Source organism: Lactuca sativa, chromosome 1, assembly GCF_002870075.4.
Source record: "Lactuca sativa cultivar Salinas chromosome 1, Lsat_Salinas_v11, whole genome shotgun sequence".
NCBI lineage: Eukaryota > Viridiplantae > Streptophyta > Magnoliopsida > Asterales > Asteraceae > Lactuca > Lactuca sativa.
This window is the reverse complement of record NC_056623.2, coordinates 154,019,015-154,046,948: the sequence shown is the minus strand read 5'-3', so window position 1 is coordinate 154,046,948 and position 27,934 is coordinate 154,019,015. Positions and strand designations below refer to the sequence as shown.

At 31.8% G+C, this 27,934-nt stretch overlaps 1 long non-coding RNA gene across 1 annotated transcript; it reads right to left on the bottom strand.

Annotated features, from left to right (window-relative positions):
- Nucleotides 1-344: 344 nt before the first annotated feature.
- LOC128126439 (uncharacterized) lies at nucleotides 345-27,934 on the bottom strand. Its single transcript, XR_008224401.1, has 2 exons — nucleotides 27,582-27,934; nucleotides 345-585 (listed from the first exon to the last, which is right to left on the bottom strand). It is a non-coding gene; the product is annotated as an uncharacterized LOC128126439 (long non-coding RNA).

The window sequence follows — 27,934 nt, the reverse complement described above, 5'->3', positions numbered from 1 at the left end:
TATACAAGCTTCAAGTATGATAGATTGATTTTATCCTTTGGATAATTGCATGCATCGTTTATGTGTTGAAAATGGAACAAATATCTTACCAATTCTGACGCCTGAAGAACGCCGCACAGGCATAACAGTCACATCATGCATGGTTATAATAACTCACTTAGGGATTAACAATACTATCTTAATTTACGGGAAGCTTACACTTCACCGGTTTTATAAAATATAAAATTACATTTATCCTCCCGGTACACTACTGGTTTTCACTACTGGTCTAGGGCTTTATGACCACAGTTTTTCATACAACATAAAATATAGGATTTTCTGGGAACATACAATTACAAACTAAAGAAAACAAAGGACATGCATGGATATATTCACAGTTTTGAAACGAGACTTACAAACCATTTTCATAGAAAATATCGGATTTTGTGGAATCATACAAATCATTTCAAACAAAGATGTTACAAATCTTTTCATACAAATATGCTTATGAACTCACCAACATTCTATGTTGACGCTATTCAAAATGACTTGTATTCTCAGGAACACAATAAGTAGGTACTTGAGCTATGGATGTTGGATATTTTGCTGCATTTTGAAAATTACTTTTCAGTCACTTTTGTGTAATTTGTGAACAAATACAATTTCTAAACAATGTAAGTTTGTTATCTAAATGTATGCCGTTTGTTTGCTATGTTTCATTCATATTCAATTGTTATGATACTATACAATGACGTTATCCGCCCCCGCACGTTTCCGCCGTCCTGGTTCAGGGGTATGACAAATTGGTATCAGAGCATTGTTTATAGTGAAGTGGTATATCTAACCATACAAGATATACAACTATAAATACAATGGGACTATAACACTCCTAATAAAAATTATACCTTAAATATATAAGTATTTTATAAAATTATACATACATGTGTGCATAATATGGACAGTACCATAACAAAGAAACTAGTAAAAAGTATTTAGAGGAGTTGTACATCGCGACTAAACTTAGACAGTTATGTAATCATATCTAGGGTAATTATAGCTCGATCAACTATATTTATTCGAGATATGACCAACATGTGTTTATGAGTGGTCGAGGTGGATGATAAATCTAAAACTTACAGACTTTGAACCAGAAGGGTCTAAGAACAAAACTAAAAGAAATAAAATACTATAGGGGTATTTTGACATTCTATCTATTTTCTCATACTTATATACTTTCATACAGACGTCATGGCATATTTTCACCACCCATGAGATCCATATCCCCCCAACCAGGGGAACGCGGGGTGGATAGTGGAGGATCTCGAAGAGATTCTGGAGGATGAACCAGAGGAGGAAGTATATGAAGAGATAGACGAGGAGGGGGAGGACGATGATTCGGACGCAGAGTACGAAGTCATCGACCCTCCCTACATGGCTAGGCTACCAGCACACCGATGGGGCTATAATGGCCCTACGCTCCCTTGGGCCTATGACCTTGAGAGGTGGAGCTGACATCAAGGGAAACACCCACCTTTCGGGATGGAGCGAGGATTTTACGGCCTTCGCCATGGAGGGCCCGCGGACCAAGCCCTCCCTGTCGTGGTCCGGAGGATTTCAGACATCAGAGACCAGGCCCAGACGAAAGTCCACCGAGTCATGGAGATGAGGGTTGCTATGGAGGTCACGGCTGTACGCACTCGTGATCTCGATAGGGACTTTTACCCTATGGATCGGCTCGTCGAGGACCTTAATACCGCGCGAGCGGAAGTGAGGGAATATAAGGAGAGGCATGTTGCCCTGGAGGAGAGGGTGCGGGTAGCCGAGCACTGTTTGGCCGACTTGTATGGCGCCTCTACATCATCCCAAGCATCTCAGGGGACGACTCGACGTGAGTAGGATCTATCCTACTCACCATATGATAGACTAGATGTTTGCGTATGCTTTAGTGCTACCCCTTTTCTTTTCTTCTATGTATGTAGGACCGACCCTACGTCTGAATGATTACACTACTCGTAGGGTCGTTATACTGTTAGATTCTATCCTTGATGTACTGTTGACCTTTTCATTTTTCTGACATCATGTACTAAAATCTTATAATTAATGAAACAATTATGTGCTTTATTTTTAGATGTTGTTATCTGCTATGTTTTCTATATTCATTTTTATTTTGTAAAACAATGTTTCAATTGTATGCACAAAATAACGTTCGATAATTACTATACCTGACATATCTAAACACGATGTTTCATTACAATAGTATCCGCATCATAACCCTTATCAAAAACTTATCAGATTCCACTTGTGGCAGTATAATGTCGCCTCAGAGACACATTCGACGCAAGAACAACGAGGCAGCACCACCGCTACCGCCGCCTCCACCACAAATGGATTCGGCCGCATTCCAGGAGGCAGTTTCATCTGTAGGCACTGCGGCTATGGCACATATCAACAACAATGGTGCCAATAGAGGTGGAAGTGGGAATGGAACAGGCAGTTCTAACTATGGGGTTAATCAAGGGCCTCAACGAGTATGCTCATATAAAGACTTCACAAACAGAAAGCCAAGACCATTCAACGGAAGCAGGGGTGTCATAGCCCTAGCTCGATGGTTTGAGAAGACGGAATGAATCTTCGAGATTTGCGAATGTCTGGAAGAAAGCAAGGTGAAATTCGCAACATGTAAATTTGCTGGTAGAGCCCTTTCGTGGTGGAATGGCCACATCAAGGCTTTAACAATCGATGGCTTGGGAGGACCTTAAGACCATGATGCTTGAAGAGTATTTTCCTAGTGGGGAGGTACAGAAGTGATGAGATTAAAACTTAATCTTGAAGATCGATTAGATCTTAAACAGGTAAATAAAGATTAAACAGCAAGAACGCAAAAATAAAGAACAACTCAAGAATGAATCAAACGTGTCGAATGATTATAAAATAACCCTCAGAAGAGCTCGATCAAGAACATCAACTGTAGAGGGTTAGAAGGTTTACACGAACGATGAAGAAAATCAAAGCTATCGTAATTCTCTCTATTGTATTCTAGATCGTTCACATAATATGCATGCAAGCATATACTTATATAGTAAACCTAACAGGCTCACGGTTGGACAGGCCCAAACCGGAGTACAAAATAATTGGACAAATAACCGAGCCCAATGACGCAATACTTAAACGAATCTTCAACCCAACAATCTCCCCCTTTGCGTCAATTGGAGCGAGATCTTCACTTGTTACTTGGGCCAGCAGCAGCGGCAGGTACTTTCTTCTTCACAGTCTGAAACAGACGAGAGATAAGAGCAAGTATCGTCTGTCTGAATCTGATGTACCATTGGATCATATCGTTGAAGTATTTAACATCGTCCGCTGCATTCTCTTTACACCGATGGATGATCGACAGCACATGCTCAAGACAAGTAGTGGTATAAAGATGTTTATCCGCTAAAGCAAAGAGACATTTCTATCCTTCTGCACTAGTGAACATGACCGAATTACGCTTCGGGTCAATCTTGCCCATCTTCATTTGATTGAGATCACTAGCCGATCCAACAGGAGATATCTTCGGTTTCTTCTTGAAGATAGTGGCTACCCCCTGATCCATCAAGGCGACCTCCATGATGTAACAGACTAACATCCTTTTGAGATGGTCTATAATTGGACCATATTCAGCTTCATTTGTCAAAAGGATGTTATGCAAAACGATCCAATCATGAGGGTTGAGGTTCGGTAGATCTGCTAAGGATATAAGATGTTTGGTTCTTGCAGACCCTCTGATCACCCTGAACCGAACGTTGATGAATCTCCCTTCGGTATACGGCTTTAAAACTCGAACATTAACGATCTTCTGAGCGCTCCATGTTTGGTACTGCGGTTGAGCGGCCTTCAGATAAAATTCGATTAGCTCCCTATCGACCTCAGGATTAGGATGAGGGACTTCAAAAATGTTGGAGAAGGCGTGGAAGATAAACGCCTTTCGAGTCAAGGGCATATCGAACTGCGAATCGACAGAATTGTAGCAGTCGAAGGAGATCACCGGTTCGAGCCATAGGATGCTAGGAGTATCTATGGCCTCCTTTATCATTCCCTCCCGAGTCCAAGCAGGGAAAAGAGTCTTCCTGCTCTCAAGGAGATCGTGGGCTTCTTTCTTCTTGCGTTCGACTTCTTCAGCTTCTCGCGCCACACGAACATTAACATTTTCAACATTGCGACTGTTTTTGCGTTTAAGCAAGCCAGCAATGGTTTCTTTATCATCTTCATCTTCTTCCTCAGCTATATTCTTTCCTTTATCCTTCACACCCGAACCCGAAGTTTGACCAGTCGGAGGTGGTTCGGTTGTGTGAGCAGCTTTTTAGGAAGGAGGTGGTTTCGATCCGGACTTCACTTCTCCCCCTTGTTTCGGATTGGACACGAAACTAGGTAGCCCTTCAATTTTGCTGAGGAGGTCCATGGCAGGAGCAAGTTTTTCAGCAAGGGTTCGCCTCACCAAATGATTGAGAATCGGATTGTGTGCTTCCAGGATGTTGGATAGGGCAAAGTGTACATCCGAAACACATGTTTTCATAACCTCCCGTTCGGATCGAAGAGCTTCTATCTGTTGCTGAGAGTTTGAAAGTTGAGTGCTCTTGACCTTGAGGGCGGTGGTTTTACTTGCCAGAACGTCCATTAACGAGTTTTCGGCAGCGAGATCCTCTTGAAGTTTAGCGAGGCGCTCGTCAATGGAGGCACGAAGGGCCGAGTTGTCATCGCCGATGGATTGGCGAAGGGAAGCGAACGACTGTAACTCCGTTGCGACGAACGTGGCCAATTGTTGAACGATTGTTTCCAACGTTGTCTTTGTAGCATCAGCGCTCTCCTGTAAGGACTTCAACAGGGAAGAGGCTTCAGAGAATAGTTTATCGACTTTTGCGGTCGCTGCCTCACAAGCTTTTGTAGAGGTGTCAATTGCTGCAGTAGCTGAAGCGAGGGAATCATGCTGAGCCCTGGAGAAGGCATCAACAATCTTCTGAAGAGCTGCTTCAGAGAGAGAGGACTGAGTGTTGGAGGATGAAGCAAGAAGCAAGTCAACCTTCTCGTTTAGCTCCTTAAGATGCTTCTTTGTTACTGGAGCATCGTCCTCGTCGTCGCTTTGAACCTGAAACAGACTAAAGTAGACCGAATCGTAGGCATGATCTGGAGATGTTGGGGGTGGGGAAGCTGGGGGTGTGGTGGTTTGTGTAGGTTGAGGTTGAGTGTTGGTGGGGGTAGTTTCGGGTGGTGGTTGAGTGTTGATAGGTTCGGTTGTATGCTGGGTTTCGGTTGTATGAGATGGTTCGGTTACAGGTGGTGTTTCGGTTGCATCGGTATGAACCCCCGTATCAGATACGTTGGTTGTAACCTTTGCAGTTGTTGTAGTGGTATCTGTGAAAATGGGTGGTGGTATAGGGAAAGAGGTTTTAGGAATGGTGGTAGTGGGGTTTATGGTGGGAATGGAAGTAGGGATTGTTTGAGTAGGAGAGGGAATGGGTGAGACATGAATTTCCATGTCTGGGGTAGGTGATCGGGGTGGGGTGTTGCCTCTTGGAGGGGTTTCGCCTCTTTGAGAGCCGTCCGAAGCCGAACTCTCGCCTTCTGAGTCACTCGAAGAGGAAGCGATGATAAGCTTTCGCTTCGGTTGAGTCTTCCGTCTCTTCAGCTGCGGGGATTGTGCAGGTTTGGTTGGTTTCCTCTTCCTGGGAGAAGGACCTTTAGTAGCTTTGGTCACTTGTTTCCCTTTATCCGCCTTTTTGCCCCTGTTAACAGGTTTGTCAGCATCATGGATGGACTTGAGCATTTCCTGTGTGAGTTCCCTAGGTCCAGTCGCCTTGAACTCCTTAATTGTCCGGATGAGCCTGCTGTCAGATGGAACATCGTCGTACATTGTCTCCGGAATTGAGCCAATGAAAGAAAATTTGGATGCATCTGAGACGATAATCTTCGTGGTATGAAAAGAACCGATCGAAGACATCGATGCACCGGCAGCAGTGGGAACATCAAATTTATCCATCGCCCATTTGGTGATGAGAGTCCAGAACCAGGCATACGACACCTCAGAATGTCGTGATGAGGAAGAGAGGCTCTGGATGAGTTGCTGCCAGAGAACAGACCCGTAGTCAAGATTGACACCGTTGTAGACACCATACATAATCAACAAGAACAGTCGACTAGAACCATCGGATCCTGAGCTCCGTTCAGATAAGCCCTTGAAGAGGACTGTAAACATGTCGTTCCAATGTGGCGGCAAGCAGGATTTTTTAAACTTCGCGACGGAGGTGAGCGCCTCCGTGTACCCCATATTATAAAACATGTTGTAAGGATGCCCAATCGGAATCGTCTCCGGATTAATTCTTGAAGGGTAAGCAGCAAACCCTAGCAATGTGCCAAATCGTTGTCTAGAAATGGAGGTCTTGTGATCAGAAACCTCGAAAAACACCCTATCGACTGCTTTATCGTAATGTGCAGTCGCATACACCTGCGATAGGAGCTCCATGGGCACAGACTCAACCCTAGAAAGTGCAGGAGTGATTTGTGAGTACTTCAGGCACTCGATGATCGGAGACATATAAGAATCGTACGCCAGAGGGTTTAGGTCAATCACCAAACACTGATGAGGGCGAATGGGAAGGATGTGGGAGGTGGCATGGACTGAGGATGATTCTGCCATTGTTGAAGGTACGAAGAAGAAGATGAACAGGAAAGCTTTTGGTAATTTTTGCTCTCTTGGAAATCCGGATGCAGTAAAGAGGTAAATGGGAGTGGAGACTGCCTTTTATAGTGAGTGAAAGGAGAGAGAAAAATCGGTTCAAATCTTCTATGGAAATACGAAAAGGTTTTCCAGAATGACAGATGCGTGACAGTTAAGGCATGCGATGATCACGTAGGAGAGAGAGTGTCAGATTCCTAGGAACATGCCGCCCAACAAGCGCCGTTTCAGAACAAACCGTTTCAAATCCACACGCGCCTTTAAGTGCCAGAGAGGAACCGCTTGAAATTCGCACACGCGTCCATTATGTCAGTAAAAGAATGGGCGTTTCAAATTCGCACGCGTCGCTTTTTAACCGCCGTTTGAAATTTAATCCTTTGATCTCCCGCCTGAGTCAGCAACCCTTAATCTTATCTTTTAAATGGCATCTTTTGAATTAATTTCCCACGTGGATGATTTTTGACCATAACCCGATAATGAACCACCAAAGCAATAATACAGTCTGTAATTATTAGTACCAGAATTTTGGAAAATCAAAGATTTTCGTGCTAAGAGTGTAAAAAAGAAAAGAAATAAAGCAACTCTTTTTAGGAATAAATGTGATGTCAATAATGACACGAAATGACAAGTGTCAAAACTAATGAGAGATTGAAAAGTGGCAAAAAAAACCTTCATTTATTAGAGGAGATTAATATATTAACTTTACATACCTCCATAGCATTTTTGGTCCATGTGCTTTCCCCATATCTGAATTTTAGTCCCTAAGTATCAAAAATTTCAAAGATGGTCCATGTATTTTCAAAAATTTTGATGTTTGGTCCTTTTTGCTAACTCCGTTAGCTTTTAGCCGTTAACTATTATTTGATTATAATATCCGGAGGGCATTTCCGTCATTTCACGACCACAGGGACCATTTATGATGTTTTACCTTATTTAAAAAAAATAAGGAAAAAGAAATATATTGTTTAACTCTCTCTCTCGCTCTCTCTCTCTCTCTCTCTCTCTCTCTCTCTCTCCCTGCTGATTACACATAATCGTTTGTCTTGTTCTTGACAATATAATCAAGTTCTTCAACACATACACACAAAGTTTTGAAAGTACAGAGACAGGGACAATCTGTTAAATATTTAATACTTAGGGACTGGGAAAAATACATGGACCAAAAATGATGTTTTTTCATTAAGTAATTTAGTTATTAAATGAATATATTATATAAAGAGAATTAGTTATGACAAAGTACACAAAACATCATATATATTAATCATTATATTTTGATCAAATTATAAATTAATACATATGACTTAAAACGTATTGATTATAAATATATATACTATATTAGTTATTTCAGTTTACACGGACTATCATATATTTTAGAAATTGTATATTGATTAAATTATAAATTATTACAAAAAATTTAATATTTATCTATTATAAATGATATTATAAATGATAATATGTATATATAATCGATGATTATCTGACCACTTTACCTAATAAAACATATATATATATATATATATATATATATATATATATATATATATATATATATATATATTAGAGTTTTCTTTATCTATAGAGAGTTCATACTTATATAATTAAAATATTTAAAACAATTTTTTAAAATATTATTTTTAGAAAACAAATAGTTTTGTTTTTAGATAACGCATCTGTTTGTAACGAATTTTAATACTAGCTCTTATGAGCCATCTAGCATCATCAATATGATTATTGTTTAAAATCGTACTTAGATTAGTAGGTTTATAAGAATCTTTAAGATTTTGCTCAGAGTTATTTATAGATTCTTGGATTTGGTGTATTCTTAAAAGAATATTTCTATTAGGAATACAATTCATCAATATTTTTTTAGACATAATTAAATAATTTAAGCATGAATTTGATTAACTTGATTATTAAAAACGAGTACTATTTCATCAAAAATTTCAAATCTTGTAGAAATAATAGTTAGAATAACTCGAAATGAAACTATCATGGAGAAATAAATTTAATAACAACAATAAAATATTTAGATAGTACCTTCTTGAATTAAGCTTGAATTACAATCAATACATATATCTGGAGAAAGAATTATTTTAAAATCTAGAGACTTTGAACATCTACTAGTAGAAAGAGAGACTCTTGGAGATTTTTTAGAAATGGGATGAACATTTTTTAGAGAATGAATATTTTCTTGCTTGCCTCTACTCAAATATGATGTCTATTTATATTCTCTTGATGTCTTCAAAGCCTTGAATTCTTGTAGTGAAATTTGCCGTATGATCAAATGGCCAATCAATTACTTGTAAGTGGTTGTCACTCATATTTTGAAGAAATTGTCGTTTGTAATCAATGAATATATTCTTTTGATAATGCATGTCATTATAGAGCATCTTCTAAAGTTTCTTGTCTTCATATTATCATTGATGATAAGAATAAATAATTTTGATAATAAATTTGATAATATTTGTTTATACACCATAAATACATGTATTGTGTATACTCACACAGTTTATACACACTCGTATTTGAAATAATAATTTTGATAATAGAAGAAACGAAATACCTTACATAGAAGGTATTACACCAAATTTAATGATAAGAATTTCTTATTCTTCATAAGGATCATCAAAAGGGTCTTGAGAGTCTTGAAATAAATCATTTTTTATAGATTTTGGAGAATCGTCTTAAACTAATGGAGTTTGGCGAATTTCTTGAAGTAGCTTTTGAAGTTCTTCATGAGAAGAGGTAGCAGCATCTTTAATTCTTGCAATTAGATCCACATCACTTTGAGGATGACTATTGATAAAAGTGGCTTCAACCTTTGATTTTTGAATATATATTTCTTGATAATGTTTAATTACTGCTTGTTCACTGGCTTGAGAAATCTTCATTTTATCCCACCATTTTGAGCGGAATTGGCGAGTAAGCCAAGGAGAAGAGGAATCCTTTGCTTCTTGATAATGAAAATTCCAAGACATTATCCATGGAACTTTAAATATCATGGTGAATTGTAACATATATTCAAATTCTGGGATTTGTTGAATAAACAATTCCTTGAATTTGAGATATCCAGCGTAGATTTCTTTTGGTAAACAATTTGGAAGAATTCTCATATATTTGTACCAATTGATAAACCATAATGATATTCACAATTGAAGTTCAAATCAAAGAAGATAAACCATGAGTGTGAATAATTCCGAACAAAGAATACCTTAGTCCAGGCATCTTGAGATTCATAGTAAGAAAATATGGGATAAGCAGGATCACTTATAAGAGGTTTTTCAGAGTGAAGGTTTGGAACCCAACTTTCTGGAGAGATGATTTTAATAATATGAGCTTTGCTAAAATTAATGTTTCCCTCTTTTGAATTATAACGATGAAAAAAATTGACTGAACCAGATTCTTGAGGAATAGCTTGACAATATTCTCGAGTTTTGTATGACTCAACATAAAAGGTTTTCCCTTGACCAAAGAGATGATTTGTGAGAATATGAAAACCTTGATGTAACTTATGGATTTGAAATCTTCAAGAATTTGAACTCTTAAGAAATTTGGATTAAGAACATAAGGAGTTTTTGTAGAAGGGCTACGAGTAACAAATTTTTGAGTTTAAGGAGTGATAGGTTTTGCAAAAGGGCTTATCGTGTTGGTTGAAGTAACTTTTGGAGTAACAAGTTTTGACTGAAGGATATTAGAATAAAGTTGTGAATTCTTAGAAGTAGGAGTTAAAGGAGAAAAACGATTTTGATTTTGAACTGGAACAAGCTTTTAAGAGACTGGCTTCTTGTCATCATGTTTGGAAGAGGACGACGAACTCATTTTCCCTCCAAAAATTCTCGAGAAAGAAAGTTAGGAAGCGAATTATTTTCTCCTTTTATAAATTCTATTTTGAAATCAAAGTCACCTAAGACGGCCTGCCAACGAGCAAAAATTTGCTTGGAAATAATATTTTTCACATCTTTTTCTAAAATAGTTTTTGCAGATTGACAATTTATTCTTAATAAAAAAAACTTTTCATAAATAAATCATCTTCAAATTTTTTAATACATAAAACAATGCTTAAAATTTCTTTTTTGACAGTTGAATAATTTTTTTGTGTATTATTCCATGCACCAGAGTAATATCGAACCAATTGTTCCTCAGTTGAGTTAACAAATTTTTGTTTTAGAATTCCTCCGAATCCAAAAACTAGCATCAGTGTCAACTATTGTATTGGCATTGGGATGAGGTAAATTTTTATCTTTTATAGAATCAAGAGAGTTTAAAAGATCTTTATCATCTTGTAAAGATAAAAATATCCAAGAATTATTAATAAAACAGATGCTTAATAAAACTAATAACATAACTCCTGCTTATAATGAAAATTTTAATTTAAAAAATATATATGAAAGATCTACTGAAGCAAAGCCAATTTTTATGCAAGAACTTCAAGAAGAATTAAAAATAGTAAAACAAGAAATAAAAGAATTAAAAAATAAAATTTTAATTTTAGAAAAGAATAACCGTCTACTTTTAAAAACAAAAATATAGAAATTAATAACGAATAGGAAAATAAAATTGAAAATGTAACTATTGGTAAAATTATAAATAATCAAGTTTCTCAAAAATGGAACACTCAAATTACTTTAGTCAAGGATAATTTTAAAATCAACCTAATGGCTTTAATTGATAGTGGTGCTGATATGAATTGTATTCAAGGAAGAATTTTTCGTACACAATTCTATGAAAAAACTACATCTAGACTTACTGGTGCCGGAGGTACAAAATTAATTGTAAATTATAAAGTTTCTGATGTTCATATTTGTAATGACCAAGATTACTGCTATAAAACTCACCTAATTTTAGTAAAAGATCTCTCTTCTCCTTTAATTCTAGGAACGCCTTTCATTACAAAACTATATCCTTTTATGGTTCATGATGATGGTATAAGAACCAATGTTTTTGGAAAAGAAATTATATTTAAATTTTGTGAACCTCCTCTATATTCAACGATTAATGTCCTTAATTATAAAACACAACAAGCGAAATATCTTATTAACGAAATAAATAATGTTCGAATAACTAATCAACTAAATGATAATAATATTCAAAATAAAATAACAGGTTTAAAATAAAAATTTGAAAAAAAAATGTTTGTTCTAATATTCCTAATGCCTTTAGGAATAGAAAACAACATATTGTAGAACTACCATATATAAAAATTTTTAATGAAAAGGATATTCCTTCAAAATCTAGAGCCATTCACATGAATAATGAATTAGAAAGTCATTGTAAAAATGAAATTCAAGATTTAATAAATAAAAAACTCATAAGACCTTCTAAATCACCCTGGTCTTGTTCAACATTTTATGTTATGAATGCCGCAGAATTAGAAAGAGGATCACCAAGAGTAGTTATCAATTATAAACCTTTAAACAAAGTTTTAGAATAGATTCGTTATCCTATTCCTAATAAACGCAATTTGCTTAAAAAGGCTTTATGATTCAAAAATATTTTCAAAGTTTGATATGAAATCAGGATTTTGGCAAATACAACTTCATGAGGAAGATAAATACGAAACTGGTTTTAATGTTCCCTTCGGGCATTTTGAATGGAAAGTAATGCCTTTTGGATTAAAAAAATGTTCCTTCTGAATTCCAAAATATTATGAATGATATCATAACTCCTATAAGTAGTTTTGCCATTGCTTATATTGACGATGTCCTAATTTTTTCAAAATCAATTTATCAACATTTTAAACATTTAAATCAATTTCGTGATTTAATATATCAAAATGGTTTAGCTGTCTCTGCACCAAAAATGCATTTATTTAAAAATGAAATTCGTTTTTTAGGACATGATATTGCCAAAAACACTATTAGACCTATTACAAGAAGCTTGCAATTTTCTACTAAATTTCCTGATGAAATTAAAGATAAAAAGCAACTTCAAAGGCTTTTAGGATGCTTAAATTATATTCATGATTTTTTTCAAAGATTTAGGGATTATATGTAAACCGCTTTATAATAGATTAAAAGACAATCCTGAACCATGGACTCAAAAAAATACAAATATAATTAAATATATATAAAACAAAAGGTCCCTACTTTGCCATGTTTAAATTTATCTCATCCCAATGTCAATATCATAGTTGACACTAATGCTAGTTTTTGGATTCGGAGGAATTCTAAAACAAAAATTTGTTAACTCAACTGAGGAACAATTGGTTCGATATTACTCTGGTGCATGGAATAATACACAAAAAAAATTATTCAACTGTCAAAAAAGAAATTTTAAGCATTGTTTTATGTATTTAAAAATTTGAAGATGATTTATTTATGAAAAGTTTTTTTTATTAAGAATAAATTGTCAATCTGCAAAAACTATTCTAGAAAAAGATGTGAAAAATATTATTTCCAAACAAATTTTTGCTCGTTGGCAAGCCATCTTAGGTAACTTTGATTTCAAAATAGAATTTATAAAAGGAGAAAATAATTCGCTTCCTGACTTTCTTTCTCGAGAATTTTTGGAGGGAAAATGAGTTCGTCGTCCTCTTCCAAACATGATGACAAGAAGCCAGTCTCTCAAAAGCTTATTCCATTTCAAAATCAAAATCGTTTTTCTCCTTTAGCTCCTACTTCTAAGACTTCACAACTTTATTCTAATATACTTCAGTCAAAACTTGTTACTCCAAAAGTTACTTCAACCAACACGATAAGCCCTTTTGCAAAACCTATCACTCCTCAAACTAAAAAATCTGTTACTCCTAGCCCTTCTACAAAAACTCCTTATGTTCTTAATCCAAATTTCTTAAGAGTTCAAATTCTTGAAGATTTGAAATCCATAAGTTACATCAAGGTTTTCATATTCTCACAAATCATCTGTTTGGTCAAGGGAAAACCTTTTATGTTGAGTCATACAAAACTCGAGAATATTGTCAAGCTATTCCGCAAGAATCTGGTTCAGTCAATTTTTTTCATCGTTCTAATTCAAAAGAGGGAAACATTGATTTTAGCAAAACTCATATTATTAAAATCATCTCTGCAGAAAGTTGGGTTCCAAACCTTCACTCTGAAAAACCTCTTATAAGTGATCCTGCTTATCCCATATTTTCTTACCATGAATCTCAAGATGCCTAGACTAAGGCATTCTTTGCTCGGAATTATTCACACTCATGGTTTATCTTCTTTGATTTGAACTTCAATTGTGAATATCATTATGGTTTATCAATTGGTACAAATATATGGGAATTCTTCCAAATTGTTTACCAAAAGAAATTTACGTTGGATATCTCAAATTTAAGGAATTGTTTATTCAACAAATCCCAAAATTTGAATATATGTTACAATTCACCATGATATTTAAAGTTCCATGGGTAATGTCTTGGACTTTTCATTATCAAGAAGCAAAGGATTCCTCTCCTGCTTGACTTAATCGCCAATTTCGCTCAAAATGGTGGGATAAAATGAAGATTTCTCAAACCAGTGAACAAGTAGTAATTAAACATTATCAAGAAATATATATTCAAAAACCAGAGGTTGAAGCCACTTTTATCAACAGTCTTCCTCAAAGTGATGTGGATCTAATTGCAAGAATTAAAGATGCTGCTACCTCTTCTCCTGAAGAACTTCAAAAGCTACTTCATGAAATTCGCCAAACTCCTTAGTTTCAGACAATGCTCCAAAATATATAAAAAATGATTTGTTTCAAGACTCTCAAGACCCTTTTGATGATCCTTATGAAGAATAAGAAATTCTTATCATTAAATTTGGTGTAATACCTTCAATGTAAAGTATTTCGTTTCTTCTATTATCAAAATTATTATTTCAAATACGATTGTGTATAAACTGTTTGAGTATACACAATATATGTATTTATAGTGTATAAACAAATATTATCAAAATTATTTATTCTTATCATCAATGATAATATGAAGACAAGAAACTTTAGATGATGCTCTATAATGACATGCTTTATCAAAAGAAGATATTCATTGATTACAAACAACAATTTCTTCAAAAGATGAGTGACAACCACTTACAAGTAATTGATTGGCCATTTGATCATACAGCAAATTTCACTACAAGATTTCAAGGCTTTGAAGATTTCAAGATGAATATAAATAGACATCATACTTGAGTAGAGGCAAGCAAGAAAATATTCATTCCTTAAAAAATGTTCATCCCATGTCTAAAAAATCTCCAAGAGTCTCTCTTTTTACTAGTAGATGTTCAAAGTCTCTAGATTTTCAAATAATTCTTTCTCCAGATGTATGTATTGATTGTAATTCAAGCTTAATTCAAGAAGGTACTGTCTAAATATTTTATCATTGTATTGTTGTTATTAAATTTATTTCTCCATGATAGTTTATTTCGAGTTATTCTAACTATTAATTCTACAAGATTTGAAATTTTTGTTAAAATAGTACTCGTTTTTAATAATCAAGTTAATCAAATTCATGCTTAAATTATTTAATTGTGTCTAACAAAATCTTGATGAATTGTATTCCTAATAGAAATATTCTCTTAAGAATACAGCAAATCCAAGAAGCTATAAATAACTCTGAGCAAAATCTTAAAGATTCTTATAAACCTACTAATCTAAGTACGATTTTAAACAATAATCATATTCATGATGCTAGATGGCTCATAAGAGTTAGTATTAAAATTCAATACAAACAAGTAAGTTATCTAAAAACAAAACTATTTGTTTTCTAAAAACAATATTTTAATAAATTGTTTTAAATATTTTAATTATATAAGTATGAACTCTCTATAGATAAAGAAAACTCTATTAAATGCAAACATTAAAAAATGGTATGTTTTCTCTATAAATAAAACTCTATTAAATACAAACACTCTATTAAATACAAACATTAAAAAATTCTCTTGCATTTGAAACCCCTTTTTTAACTTCCTCAAACCACATGAATTTGAAACCCCCTTTTTTAACAAATGCAACTTAAAAGTTTTCTTAATTATGACTTAACACTCAAAAATTTTATAACTTACATTATGTTTAATTAGCATTTAGTGAAAAATTTACTATAAATATCAATCTTTTGGGAAGACATGCATTCAGATCAAATACAAATTTCAGAAAGAAAACAAATTTAAAGGTTTTTATGTTGGGTTCAGGTCTTATGAAATATGCTATTATATTAGAGCTTTTAATTTAATTTGTAAGTTTGTTATACTAATTTGTTTTTATATTTTCTTCGTTTTTGGATTATTGTAATACAGTCTTTGTATGTTGTGGTTTAATCATTAAGATATTGATCAGATGTTATATAGGGTGATGTCGAAATATTTAATTAAATATTTTCAATATGTTTTTTTTTTGTTTTGTAATTGTACCGTTTCAAAAAGATAATTAATTAAAACTCATACATATGTTATACTTTCCATCTCTCTCTCTCTCTCTCTCTATATATATATATATATATATATATATATATATATATATATATATATATATATAATAGAGGTCAAAACACTTCAACCAAAATTCATTTAAAATCTAATATTTCAAATGCTTTATAATAATGATTGTAAAAATTTCAACATGTGTTACTTAAATGATTGATTAATAAAAATATTAATGTTTTGAAACTCCTAACTCTTAAACTTATATTATTTAATTTGTTAGTTAACTAAAATATTTTTCCTATATAAAGATAACATTTTTATGTTTGGTTACCCATATTTGTTTATGTTATTAGAAAACAAGGTGTACATAGAATGGCTACTTCAATTTCACATAGGAATCGATAACACTAGACAGGTATGTTGTCTTTAACCAGTGTTAGGAGATCCATATACCATTTTTAATAATGTATATTAATGCTTAGTAATATCTATTTTATATATTCTTATTCACCTTAATTTTTTAGGTACGAATTAAGGAAGAGGATTACCGGCGCACCAATATAAAATCAAACATACGCCTTGCAAAATATGGAATTAAAATTAAATATCATATTTACTAATCGACTTATTTTAAAACGCTTGATGACATTTATGTATAATGATATATTTTGTATGACTTCATTCTTAATTTCAATGTTTAATATTTGAAAGTTCATATATGAAACATTGGATGTTTTGGTGTAATATAAATAGTGTAATACAAAATCTATTAGTTCAATATTGTTTATTAATAGCTCATTCAAAACTACTTATTTCTTATTTTATCCAAAGAATATTATCGGACATAAGAAAAGTAGACTATATTAATGTTATACAAAAGCTTATAATATATATCGGATATTATAAAAGTAAAAATAAAGTTTATAAGGTATGAACTATATTAGATAGTATCAAAATATAAATTGATGGATTTTTATGTTTTTTTATAATTCGGTTAATACACAAAACATGACTAAAAACGTAAATTTCAACATATTTCTATTTTTTCCCATAATTATTTCAACCACTTAATGTATTTTTGCGCAACACGCGAGGTTATGCCTAGTATATTTATAAAGCTAGCATTTTTCTTTTTCACCACATTCATTTGAAACTCCTATTTATTTTTCCTTTCACCACATTCATTTGAAACTCTCATGACTTTTAAATTTCTTTCTAATCATAACTATAATTTAGTTACTTAGGTTAAATAAATATCAAACATAAAGTGTAATCATATATAAACTAAATTTCAATATTAAAATAATATATTCACTTCTACTTATAAAATTATATATATATGTTTGTATGTTTTGTTGCTTCAAAGCAATAATTAATTAAAAATAATGGGTATGTCATATTATCCATATTATCCATATTATCCATATAAGTCTCTTTAAAAATTCAAATTGTCTATCTTATCACTTTATATTTTAGTATATGTTTAATATTTTAATTATAATAATTAGTGTTTTTTAAAAGTTTTCTTTCACTTATTAATAATAAATGGTCTTAAAATTAACGAACATTAATTATAAATAATAAAAACAAATTATAAAAATCATGGATATGTTATATTATCCATGCAAGACTCACTTTGAAATGCAAATTGTCAATCCTATCACTTTATTATTTAGTATATGCTTCATATTTGAGTCTTTTTTAACTTATTAATAACAATAATTTGTTTAAAATTAATAAAAAAAAAATTTTAAATGATAATAACATCAAATTATAAATTACATAACGTTAGTTACAAATAAATTGTATTTAAATGAACATCATTAATGAAATTAGAAAATAATTGCATAAGTAAAAAAAATTAAAATTAATCAATCGTAAAAATTGTTAAAAATAATACTAGATAGATAATTATATTTAATTCTATTAATTAACGTCAATAACACAACCATTATAAAAATATATTTTTCAATATTCTAACAATATATTTTTTACCTGCGTCGCACAACGCACGAGAATTCGTCTAGTATATATATATATATATATATATATATATATATATATATATATATATATATATATAAAGTGGGTGAATAGTCATTAAGATAATCATCTATTGATTAGGGATAATTTAACGTAAACCTCCCGAAACCGTCACCAAGATGACTACATAATTCAGATGATTCAGAAGGCTATCAGGGATGTAAACCAAACAACAGATGATTCAAAAGGCTAATGTAATCCAAACAACGGATGATTCAAAAGGCTAATGTAATCCAAACAACGGACGATTCAAAAGGCTAAGGCTATCAGGGATGTAAACCAAACAACATCACAGTCATGTACAATAAAAGCAATAACAATGACTAGAATTAGTTGGTGACATGAAACCAAAAATGAACTGTGCCAACGCCAATATGACTGGTCAAAGACATAAAAAAAAATTGAAACCCTACAAAGATATCGAACAACGACATAATTTGAAACCAAATGTGTATTAGCCTAGCGGTATCAATATTTGACCGATAACATATTAGACAGCAACATAGTTTGATACCGACCGAGTATTAGCCTAGTGGTATCAACATAATTTCAAGTCTCAGGTTGGGATGAAATGTGTAGATTTAATAGTAGAACAACGAGTGCATGTGTAAACCGTTAAAATAATTAATTTTCGTTATTATCCTTATTTATGTCAATTAATTATTTTAACATTATGTATTTTACTAACACTTATTTTCATTCCTTTTTGGTCCTTACGTCCATGAGTCCATTGTTAGTTTTTTACATCGACTTTAGACATCGAATATTACCGAATGTCAAATATACCCTTAAGTTTCATATATAATTTTTTTAGACTAACAGAGTGTTAATGCTCTGTTTTATCATTCGATGTGATAAATATTTTCATTATTTAATAGTTAGATTTTATTATTATTTGAGTTATTTCTATATTGACATATTTCCACGATACATTTCAATTTTGCCAGTGATGCTGCAATGCACTTTAGACCTCAAGACTATCTTGTATACCAAATCTCCACGGTATTTTATATGACATTATGTAACCCCCCCCCCCCCCCCCCCCTTTCCCCTTCTATAAGTTTAACAAGATAAAATAGAACAGGTTGACAATGTTTGATTTGACAAGGATTAGGACCTATGTCATTGTGACAAAAATAGTCCTGGAAAACTTGTCCATTCTTGTGTAACAAATGCAGCCTAATTGATTTATATTTACATGAATCTTGATTTAGTTGTTAGAACACAATACAGTAGAGTTTGGATGTGGTGCATGGGAATTCAGATTAGTTAGGAGAATGGAGTTAGTATTTTATGAGTTATGAATTATAATCATGGAACTTGAAAGCCTTATAAATTGACATTTTTTTTTTTGCTTTTCTTGATTTTTATTTTTATTCAGTGATTTAAACCGTGTTCTTAAAGACAAGACTATCATTTATAATATGGACAGTCAACAAATCGGATGGGCAGATGGTAATTGTAAGTTTATATATATATATATATATATATATATATATATATATATATATATATATAAAATGAATAAGTTCTAGTTAATATAGAATAAAATATTAAATTATGTTGTTCAATATTTTTGTAGGTTTTCAAATTTTTAATGTCTTCGGCAAAAAGAACTAAGTAAACATGTTAAACAATTAGTTGGTGTTTACTTCATTTCTACAATCAAAACATTAAAAATTTAAAAACCTACAAACAATGAACATAATTTAATATTTTATTTTATTTTATATTAACTAAAAATTAGTCATTTTTGTATATAAAGTTAGAGCTACCATCTGCCCATCCGATCTGTTGAACAGCCAGATCATAAACAATAGTCTTGCCTTTAAGAACAAGGTCTAAATCAGAATAAAAAATAAAAATCATCAAAAGCGGAAAAAAAATGTTAATTTAAAGGGTTTTCATATTCCATGATTATAATTCGTACCTCCTAAAATAGTAACTCTTTCCCAACTAATCTGAATTCCCATGCACCGCACCCCAAGCCCACTATATTGTATTCCAACAACCAAATCAAGATTCATGTAAATATAATTCAATTAGGAATTGAAACTTTTCTAAAGGAAAATGCCCTATGGGACATTGGAGAAAAGATGAAACATTTATTCCTTTATAATACTTTTTGCTACTTGTTTACTAATTAGATCAAAAAGTTTGGGCTAAATGGGAATGGGTTGGATTCAGTAGGGCTGGCAATATGTACCATGGAAAACCAACCAACACGTTACCAACCATACCAAATATGTTTGTAACGAATATGTTTGGTAACCAAAATGTTTGATTGGTAGTACCAATACCAATTGAGTAATCATGGTACAGTATTGGTACAATGTTTTCAATACAAATGTAATATCATACCAACCAATTCCATTATATATATATATATATATATATATATATATATATATATATATATATATATATATATATATATATAATCTTATTATTAAGTTTGATGTTTAAGATTTTAATATTTTTGATATTAACATTTACCATGTTAATAAAGCTTTGATATTATCATTTACCGTATTAATGAAGTTTAAAGTTTTAAACTCATGTTAGCATGTCTACTTTTCCTCCATTGATTTAACTTAAAAACTCATCGTTGAAATTACTAAAATTCTTTTAGATCGAATTTTCAATCTAAGCCATTACAAAACTCACTCACAAAACCCTAATTCATGGTCACAATGCTCAAAGAACACAAAAACCATCATTTATAAAGCCCCAATACATATTTGTATATACCATTACCAACATTTACTAACCAAACTTATTAGTAGTCAAATAAGATGGTATCAACTATACCTGGTACGGTAGTGATAGCAAAAATTTTGTACCAATTATAATTGGTACGATACAAAGTTTAAGGAAAAAATGATTGATATCGTACCAATTCCACCCTTAAGACTTGGTGATTGGACTAGTCAAATTGGTCTTAAAAAATTATATATATATATATATATATATATATATATATATATATATATATATATATAATGGTAAAAAGATTAGCCATGGGCCTATGGCTCTTGTGGTATCATTGATAATTAATACTCCCTCCGTCCCAAATTAATAGTCCAGTTTTGATTTTTCAAGTATTTTTTCTTCAACTTTGACCATAAATATTTTTATTTGTGTTATATATTACTTGATAAAACTTATAACATTGAAAAAAAAACATTTAAAATACAATCCATTCATATATTTTTCATCAAGTATTATTTATCAAAAACAAAAATATTTAAGGTTAACATTGAAGAAAAAAGACTTCAAAAGTCAAAAGTGGACTATCAAATTGGGACGGAGTTAGTATTATTTATGAGACATTCAAAATTTGAAAACCTACAAAGAATGAACATAATTAAATATTTTATTTTATTTTATATTAACTAAAAATTATTCATTTATATATATAAAGTTAGAGCTACCATCTGCCCATCCGATTTGTTGAACAGCCAGATCATAAACAATAGTCTTGCCTTTAAGAACAAGGTCTAAATCAGAATAAAAAATAAAAATCATCAAAAGCGGAAAAAAAAATGTTAATTTAAAGGGTTTTCATATTCCATGATTATAATTCGTACCTCCTAAAATAGTAACTTTTTCCCAACTAATCTGAATTCCCATGCACCGCACCCCGAGCCCACTATATTGTATTCCAACAACCAAATCAAGATTCATGAATATAAGTCAATTAGGAATTGAAACTTTTCTAAAGGAAAATGCCCTATGGGACATTGGAGAAAAGAAGAATCATTTATTCCTTTATAATACTTTTTGCTACTTGTTTACTAATTAGATCAAAAGTTTGGGCTAAAAGGGAATGGGTTGGATTCAGTAGGGCTGACAATATGTACCATGGAAAACCAACCAACACGTTACCAACCATACCAAATATCTTTGTAACCAATATGTTTGGTAACCAAAATGTATGATTGGTAATACCAATACCAATTGAGTAATCATGGTATAGTATTGGTACAATGTTTTCAATACAAATGTAATATCATACCAACCAATTCCATTATATATATATATATATATATATATATATATATATAATCTTTTTATTAAGTTTCATGTTTAAGATTTTAATATTTTTGATATTAACATTTACCATGTTAATAAAGCTTTGATGTTATCATTTACCGTATTAATGAAGTTTAAAGTTTTGAACTCATGTTAGCGTGTCTACTTTTCCTCCATTGATTTAACTTACAAACTCATGGTTGAAATTACTAAAATTCTTTTAGATCGAATTTTCAATCTAAGCCATTACAAAACTCTCACTCACAAAACCCTAATTCATGGTCACAATGCTCAAAGAACACAAAAACCATCATTCAGAAAGCCCCAATACATATTTGTATATACCATTACCAACATTTACTAACCAAACTTATTAGTAGTCAAATAAGATGGTATCAACTATACCCGGTACGGTAGTGATAGCAAAAATTTTGTACCAATTATAATTGGTACGGTACAAAGTTTAAGGAAAAAATGATTGATATCGTACCAATTCCACCCTTAAGACTTGGTGATTAGACTAATCAAATTGGTCTTGAAAGACTTTTATATATATATATATATATATATATATATATATATATATATATATATATATATATATTAAAAAGATTAGCCATGGGCGTATGGTTGTTGTGGTATCATTGATTATTAATATTATTATGTATTAATTCCGAATTTTATTTAATTATTAAATATGTTAATTGTTAAGTAATTATTAGATAGTTAATTAGCAGTTAATTTTGGTTTTGAACGGGTGTGTTGGTTGGAATTGATTAACTGCCAATATGAAACCTATAAATACATCATCAAATATCACATTTAAGGATTAGACAAACACTCACATATTCTTCCTATATTTTCGGATTCTACATTAATGAAGGGAAGTTACTGAATTTCATCAAAATCAAGATCCTATATTGATTAGATTGTTGTATCCTCTAGATAGATCCCTGTTAGAAGAATTCATGTCTTAGGACACTGCAACTTCGCATGCTTCACTCTCTACACAAATTCGAGTTTGTAATATGTTGTAATCTACACTCAAGTACGTTTTTCTTATGAATTGATTCTTGTATATTACATCTAATTCAATTTCGTTTGTATTACATCTATTCTTTTTGTTTATTGTACTTCTAGCATAACATTAGGTTATAATTATTACACGAGAATGGACAAGTTTTCTTGGCTTTTTATGTCACAATGGCATAGGTCCCAATCCTCGTCAAATCATACATATAGTCGACCTATTATATTTTATCTTGTCTAACTTACAAAATGGGGACTTAACATATATCATATAACATACCGTTGAGATTTGGTATACAAGATAGTATTTAGTATTGAGATCTAAATTTCATGGAAGCACCACCGGCAAAGTTGAAACGTACCGTGGGAAATATACCAATATAGTAATAACGAAAAAAGATTATGATTAAATAATAAAAATATTTATTATATCGAATAATAAAAAAGAGCATTAACACTCTGTTAGTGTCAAAAATGATATATGAAAGTTAAAAGTAGATATGACATTTTGTAGTATTTGAAGTCTAAAGTTGTTGTAAAGAATTGGCGATGGACTCATGGACATTAAACTAGTAAGGACCAAAAACAAAGGAAGATAAATGTCAATAAAATACATAACGTTAAATAATTAATTGACATAAATTGAGATTAAAATGAAAATTAATTATTTTAACGGTTTACACATGCACTCGCTGTTCTACTCTTATATCAACACATATCATCCCAACTCGAGGCTTGAACCCTCACTTTTTTTTTACCGATACCGATAAACACCTATCAGTCAATTCTTGATACCGCTAGCCTAATACTTATTTGGTTTAAAATGATAATTAACTAATATAATTGGTAGATGTCGGGGGAGATAGAAGGAGCACACATAATGCTAGGGAAATCAAATATTTAGATAAATGAGTTTTACATTTCAACATTATGTTCACACACACACGCACATATGTTAAGGATAAGTATAACTTTCGTCCTTTTTCTCTGTCCATATCTATATATGTGGCGAAGCACGACAAGTATATCTTGGTTTAAACTAATTGGAAGTACATCTCATTTGGATCTACTAATGGCGACAATAAGCTTTAGCGGCGACATTTTGATCAATAACAAGGGACAGTAGCAACGACTTGTCTCCGTTATTACTTTTGTCGGTGACTAAGCAAACTCTTTGCGATGATTTTTTGTCGCCGCTAATAATCGTTTTTTCTTGTAGCGGATAAAGTCCTAAAATCAACAAAACTATCCTAAAAATAAAATACATTTTAAATTAATAAAACTATCTCAAAATTAATATATAGATTTTTAATAAGGAATATGGGAAAAGTGTAACAACAAATAACGACAAAGCTTTATTTGCACTAAAGCTATGATGAAATAAAACCAAGTGAAGATAATGATGTTGGGTATGGGCAACGCCCTGTGGGCGTTATAACACACAAAAACCGCCCCCTTTACCGTTTTTGGACGTTATACATCTGTTGTTGCTTCCCGTTGCCACCACCACCTTCATTTAACTCTGTTTCTTTGTTTTTATCTAAAAACGCCGATGTGGGCGTTTACCACACCGACCAGCTTAAGGAATTAAGGAAAGGATTTTGGAGAATTGATTCTACAAGCTTACAAAAATATTTGGTCAAGAAAAGGAACGGTCTTCAAGGTATGGTTTAATGGATATTGATTTCAATAAATAAAGAGTGATATACGAACCAACAATAACTCAAAAGAAGACAAATTGTTTGAAAAGGGGAAGAGAAGGTTGATCACGTGGGTACTTACAAAAGTGAAGGAAAGAAACGTCATGATATCAAACGATAGTAAATGAATCAGATTTCTATTCTGAAAGGGATGTATGAGTTCTAAGAAGGATTAAAGTCAATGCATGAAAAAAGTTTTATTTTATTTTATTTTATCTTTATCCAGTTTTCAAGAAGGGTTATAGGGTGTCAATGGAATGGTCACATGTGGCTACTTTCGTTCTTTCGTTAATGTTAAACAGGTGGATAAGGATGATGGTTGAAATTAAACACTAAAAGAAGGAAGAGAAGATATTTGTGAAAAAGAAAAATATAGAATCAAAGAAGATAAACAAAAGAACAAATGGAACGGTGTATATGATAGGTTTTTCACCTTGTGTTGCAAAGGAGTACACATGAAGAAATCACAAAACAAACGTACAATCATTAAAAGTATTAAACATCCAAGATTTGAGGACAAAGGAAGAAGTAACTCAAGCCTAGATTAAGGGGTATGTTAAAATGTAATCTACATTTTGGATTAATATATGGTAATTTCATAGCCGTGTTATCGAAGTTAACTTCTGTGTAAAGAAAGCTTCATGCACACACTCTACTTGTAAGTTCTTATTTTGAGGATTAACTCCAAGAAACTTCACAAGTGATTCAATTTTCAAAATTTATATTTTATCAAATGCCAATAAGAGTAAAAGCTAGAGAGAAAAAGAGAGAAAGTTACAAGATGAGATAGAAGATTAGGAAATTAGGAGATGCCATTGATTCTCTTCTAATTTGTTTTGGATATGGTGTCTAGTTCTTGATGATAGTGAATATATAGAGGAATAGACTTTATATAAAGTATAAAGGATGACCATGAAGTTTCGTGTAGACCTGACAATTTGCTACATGACACGATTAACACGATACGAGTTTTTCGTGTATGTGTTTTAGAAATTCATGTTTCGTGTTTATTCGTATCTGACACATTTTAAATTCATGTTTCGTGTCTTACACGTGTCAAACACAAATTTACACGTTTAGACACGATACAAATTCATGTTGACATGTGATACACACACACACACACACACATATATATATATATATATATATATATATATATATATATATATATATATATATATATTAGGGTTAAATTTTATATTTATAATATATTAGGGAACAATTTCATAAAACTCAATAATTAGTTTATATCCCTAACTTTAAAAAAAAGCCATTAAAAACGTGTCTATTCGTGTGGTGTCACGTGTCACACGAATTTTTTACATGTCGTGTTCGTGTTTGATACCCCAAACACGTTTTATAATTCGTGTTGTGTTCGTGTTTAACAAATTCATGTCGTGTAAATTCATGTGTGACACGAATACACGACACGCAGACATAGATTGCCAAGTCTAGTTTTGTGGAACCTTCCTTACAACTTCCTTCGTCACTTCAACAATGTGAAAGTGTTTAATGGAAAAAGTAACAAAAAATATATTTATTACAAGAAATTAAGTGAACTATTATTTCCTTTTCATGCAATAACATCATTTATTTTTATAAACAACAAATAGACAAAAAAAAATGTTCACCTTTCCTTCCTTTTATGTAACATACATTCAAAATCATGGAAACGATAATAATTATTTATTATTATTATTATTATTATTATTATTATTATTATTATTATTATTATTATTATGTTGAAATTTGGAGATTGATTATATAAAACTACTTATCAAATTATTCAAAAATAAATTTTTTATTTTTCTATTATAGTGAATTTTTGGACAACATATTTCATGTACCACAATATATCATGATCATATGTCCATATGTTAACACTAATTGTGGGATATCAAAAGAATAATAATAAGTTTAAGATGATGATTAGGCTGCAACAATCGAAATAATGCAACTTAAGAAGATGAAAACTCTGAAGATTAAAACCAATCGAGATTTAGTAATTAAAAAGTAAGATGTTTTCTTTTTAGGAACAAAGTCAATCATGTGGTCTTTGGTAAAAAAATAAAATGAGTTTCTCTACAACAAAAGATAAAAAGGAGTACAAGGTTTTATTAAAAGAAGGGTAGTATGGTCTTTTGACAAAAAAACATGGATGATGATGACGTTTTATCTTGAAAACAAAAGCTTAAAGTGGTATTTCCAAATACGAAAAGCTTTTTATCTCTCTGTTAAATTATTATGAAAACCTTTGTATATTGTATTATTTAGTAGATATTTGATATATAATCTATAGAATACAAATAAAACCTAATCGTTAGTGATCAATAAGTAATTATTCCTCTCTTCGATTATTGTAAAAAATGTGTACATCAAAATTTATAATATAGTTAGTGATCAATTAGTAATTAGTAGACATACATACAACAAAAAGTAAATATAATCGATATAAGAGCAATTAAGAGAAAAGTTTTTACTTGATTTTTTCCAAAAGAGTCAACAAGAAATGCAAATTTAAAGATCTACTACTAATATATAAAACCATGACTAAATTATAATACTCTTTTCCTAATTGTTGATCAACAGGTCATGGACAGATAAATTAACAAAAAAATACAGGTTCAACCATGATCATCGAACGGCCTAACCATGAGTTGACGCAAGAAAGAAAATTGATTAGAAATATAAACAAGACCGGTCGGTTTCCGGCCAAATATTAATCGATCTTACTTGTGAGTGGTGACCGGAGAGCGGAGACCCGGATCTCCTTTTTTTCCCCATGTGTTCTTCCTGCAACCTTGTCCACCACGCGTTTGATCAATTGCAATCTGGACACAGTTATCGACAACACTGATTCTTCATATAAAATGCTTCCACAGAGGCTGCTGATGAGGACGTTTGGTGCATCGGTGGCGAAGTTAAGTTGGTGGGCTTTCAGAAGAGAGATTGTTCGCCGGCAAAGGAAGTGTAGATGAAGAGGGAGAAAGGAAAGCAGATGAAGATGAAGTGCAGTGTATCTCAGATGAGTGGGGATTAAATTCCCTTTGTAGAACCAAACACGTGAATAGATTCTACTTTTTAGC